Consider the following 5,133-nt stretch of genomic DNA (forward strand, 5'->3'; position numbering starts at 1 on the left):
CCCAATGGGCGGGGTCTTCTTCTTAAAGGGGAAGTACAAATATTTCGAAAGCTGTCATGCAACAGTAGTATCTGGCTTTATGATGCAAATAACCTGCAATAAAAAAACAAATCATGTGCACATAACGGATTATATTTATCTAATTAATGCAATAGTTTATGTTGAAAACAGTTTCAACACTTCTTTGTCTTCATTGAAATTTGGAAGAAAAGGGAACTATATTCTAAATTACGTATTTTATTTTATTTTATTTCATTTTATTTTATTTTAGTTTATTTAAGGTAGTCAGTTATTCAGTATGATAGGCCTATATACTATTATGAGATATCATGTTTTGAAGTGGCTGTCAATGTCATGAAATTAATGACAAAGCTGAAATGTATTAATAAACATCTCACTATAAACAACCTTAACTGATGGGAGAGTTTCCACATGGTACCCAAGAGAAAGAGGAGCCACATTAGTTGAGAGACAAAGCCAAGCAAGAACACAAGGCAAAGGGCAATGTAAAGACAAAATGCTAAACAGTGTGGCCGAACAAGAGCAAAACAAAATCAGGGTAAAATTAATTCAAGAAGACAAAGATGCAAAATTATAGTGGACAGCAGGCAAATGAACAATTAATATTTATCAGAAAATGAAAATAAACATTAAAAAAAAGGAAAATCCAGAGACACAAACACAAAAATGCAAATACATAGGTAGAAGAAAATAAAGACAATAAGACAATAAAATATGTTTAGATGAAAAGGGAGACAACACCAAATAAAAGCAAGTCAATAATTAGCTTATAATCATTAGTACAGTGATGGTGCATTTCTAATCACTTTTACTGTGTAGGCAGGCTGTGTGCTACCATGCTAAATGTCAGCATGTTGAAATGATAGCTGTTATGCTAATTGGAAGATCACACATTGCTGCCACTAGTGGCACCACTAAGAGTGAAAGGAGGAAATGATGTGCCATATTTGAATTCACAGCAGCCATTTTGACACGTTTCAGCAAAAATAGCATGTGTTTAAGTAATATCATCAAGGACTGCATATCATTTATGTGAGCCAGATGTCGGACTCTGTTATTGTGCATGCTGGCTTATTGGGTATGGCTTAAAGGACCTGAGCCATCAATAACACATTTCAAATGTCTGTTGTTGAGGAGTCTATTGAGTTTAATGGAAATCACCTTTACCTTAGTTTTGCTTTATGTAACTTTTTTCGCCTTCTTCCTGTCAGAGTGCTGAGGAGTTCAGAGGCTTCCCTTTGGTGAGTTTGTATTTTCACCGTTCTTCCATTAAAGAACTTAATGACCACTGTATCTGGACTGAGTGGGTTGCCTGGACAGCACTTGTTGATGCAGTAACATCCAATGATTCATACAGGTCTGCGGGATGGCCTTTGTAACCTGGCAGTTTTCACCGGTTGCCCTCCTTCACACCAGAGTGCGCAGACTTGACCACTTCAGCTGAAACCTGACTGCTGTTGGCAGCTTGGGGCTGTGGTGACTTTTCTCAAGGGATTCATTCACTACAGAGATGCCGGGAAACCAAGGTAAGTATTTGCTGCTTGTGCTTTTAGTAGATGTTACTGCTTGTGCTTTTAGTAGAGGTCTTGGCTCAGGACAGTCTGTTTGTGCTTGGCAAATGTCAGCAAGCTGACTAAGCTGCCCTTGTTGCTGACTGTTTCGCTGTCCGGTCTCAGCTTTTCTGCTGTGTGCTTTACAAAGATACTGTCTGTAGAGGCATTCATTTGTTGCAGGGTCTTTACGGCTTAGATTCGCTTGTAGTGCATGTCATAACGCCTTGTATCTGCTTCTCTGTCAGCTACTGCTTCTACCTATTTTATTTGTTTTCTGTTTGGCAATATTCAAATATGAATATTCATATTTGAATACTTATGTGCTAATTTGTTCTAGGACATATTAATGCGTCATTGTTGACATTATTTGAGAGTAGGTTTAGGGACATTGTTTGTTTTGCATTACAAGTAATTGTTGCTGCATGGAAAATGTGGCTATTGTCACATAAATCGTCACATTCAGATGTTTTCTCCACATACTTTATATTCAGCTAAGCATTAAAAATATGTTTACTCACAGTATTGGTTTTATGTGCTTTGCTGTTCCTGCTGAGATCTAAACAGCTAATTTGGCCAATTTTTCGAGTAGGTGAAACCACATTGATTACCTCTAATAGCAGCATAATAACTTGTAAATATGAAGCATCTTTCAAACCATTGCATGCATCTGCATTTATTTATTTATAGCATATTTCTCTTGTATGAAAATACAAATCGTATTCTGTTGCATGTAGGGTTGGGTACCAAACTCTGACCTTTCCTCTTCCACACACATGCATTACAATTTGGTTATTAAAGAGAGAGTAAAGTACAGAAAAAAAGGTACTATTGGGTACAGGTATTGGTTCAAATGAAAACAGTACCCAACCCTATTTAGAGCATGCTTATGAGCTACTCAAAAGAGAAGTATCTTGCTGCTTTGATTGTGTAAAGTTTTCCGTGAGTAGAGAATAACTGTAGAACTACGATAATCAGCCAATTGTTTAATGTGCCTGACTGATCTGATGTTAACAAAGTACATCAAAACTTATGAAAGTCCAAATAGAATCGTCTCAGTTCAAAGGCTGGATCCTCCAAAGGATGTGCTCCTCAAAGGTTGGTCTCTAAGAAGATCTGAAGTCTAGTCTGAGCCTGCACCTCTTCCCTTAAATGAAATGGCCGAACCAGAGACCAAAACTAATTGTACATTCAGGCAGCCGTCCCCATCTACTCGTAAAAGTAAAACTTCAAGTTGATTACCAGGCACTTGCTCTGAAATGAACAGGGTGTAGCGGTGGTTAATTGGGATAATGATTTAAAAAATAGATTAAGTTAATGAGATAAAAATACTTGCAAGAGCACATGAAATATCTTGTTGATGAGAATGACGTCAATCCCCCGCTGTTAAAGTCCAAAAAGTTACTCAAAACTCTGACTTTGAGATTAGCCTCAGACAGATATAAATCATCAAAACATAGAAATGTCAGTTCTGAAAGAGGCTGAAAGGGTTTTGTTTTCTATAAAGGAATGCAGGAAATAGAAGATGACCCCTTTTTAATGGATTATACTGTAGCCCAAATGTATCATGATTGATTGCTTTATGTGTCTGTATGCTATAAATAAGGAGCAGACAATCAATACAGAAGCCCAGAAGAGTCTTACAGGCTCAAATATATTATTTTCCACTATGTACAGTATGCAGCATGCTATGGCAGTTTAGTTTTCGTCTGTGCTCCCCTCCTGGTTTTCCCTGCTGGATTCTGTTCATAAAAATAAATTGCTTGTCCGTCTAACACAGTTCACTCATACCTGCTGCTCAGTGTGTTGAGATTATTGGCCTATCAAAGAGTGAACAAATGATGAATGTAAACCTTTAGATTTAATGCTTTGGGTTTTGATTACAAGTCACACTTCAAACTAAAATTCCCTTAGAGAGCAGTTTTAGCATGAAGTCATCAGTTAAGTGTCATCTTTAATCATTTGAGCATATAAATCAATGTTCCATCAGTCCTTCCCTCATCTCCTTCATTTTACCTCCTGGTAAGCGGCAGCTGATTGTGACAGAGTGAAGGAAAAGTTTTGGCACACTCTTCCCAAGTCACACCATATGGCACTGCCTTGACACTACATACCTCATGCTGGGTCTGGAATTATTCTTTAAAGTTCCTGGAATAACATATCCTGGAAGAGGAGGCAAAGTGTCCCTCAGAACTGAAAACTTGATAGAATTGGATGCTCTCATTTCTTACCAAACAAGAACAAAGCGTGGGCCAGGCGGGGAGAAACTAACAATATAGTCTAACCTTGAGACGTGGACGCCAACAGCGTGCCCTCTTTTACATTATTCATATGAAAAATACAATTTTCACTTATATTTTATTCATTGGTTTTTCCTTAAACAATGGGAAATCCTAGTGTGATTTTGACAGGGGTATCTGACGGAGAGAAAATGGATGAGAGAGAAAGAGAGTATTATTACTTTCACCTGTGTTATTGATCGAAATTAAAGAACAGCCGCTAAAAGAATAGCTTTTTAATAATAACTTCATCAGTCACCAATGTCCTTTCAAGTTGTTTCATTATGTCCTTCATGGCAGTCTCAGAGGGCGTACACAATGTCAGAATGGGTGAGTGCAGTGGCATCTTTAGAGATGCCTGTGTGGATATCCAAACCCACTGCGCTGCTGTATACAATAGCTGATGGACAATGTCTGCTGCTGATGGACAGCTGCTGACGAAATGTTGTTGCAATATACAGTAGGTGATTCAGTTTATATCCTGAGAGAAGCTGGATTCCTGAGGACATTACCAATACAAATATTTGGGAAACATTCAATAATTTTAAACCAGGCAGTAGTCTTTTTTAATAGAAACACATAACATGCTGCTCTCTGGTCGTCAAATTATGTAAAGTAGACTCTTTCTAAATGACCAAAATCATATCTTTGGAATTTCTGTTCCTGCGGACACATAGATTAATATGACATACCAAGACAATATTTGCTGATGGGTCCACCCGGTTTATTAATCTAGCTGTGATTTAAATAATTATCTGTTATCTGCAACACTGCACAGAAATGATGCTGCTAACAGTTGTCATTGGAATATTAACCCAAAACTAACCATAAACCCCAAGCAACTACACTATAAGTGCAACTCTTTTTTAGTTATTTAAAAAGCACAGTAAAAACTCAAAGTGCCTGGGACGTCCCAGTGGCTCACTGGTGTAGTGCATGCCACTGGGGCAGCGGCCCCGGGTTGAAAATGCCAAAAAAACAAACAAAAAAAACCCTCTGTGAGTTTCATCTGGTTCGCTCAATAGATTTTCCATTTTTTCTTGAACCAAATTTTGTTAGAAATATAAAGGCTGCTAAAACAAACAAACACAAGCTCTTATTTCACTTCCAATCAGGTTTCAGAAAAGCATACTCTATGGATACTGTGTTTTATATCTAGCCAACTTCCTAAAAAGGCAATTCATGAAGGAAAACTTTGTGGGATGTTGCTGCTTGACCTATAGAAAGCTTTTGTTTATGTGTATCATGAGCTGCTGATCACCATATTGAATGCTCTTGGGTTA

This window comes from Centropristis striata, chromosome 12 (assembly GCF_030273125.1).
Source record: "Centropristis striata isolate RG_2023a ecotype Rhode Island chromosome 12, C.striata_1.0, whole genome shotgun sequence".
NCBI lineage: Eukaryota > Metazoa > Chordata > Actinopteri > Perciformes > Serranidae > Centropristis > Centropristis striata.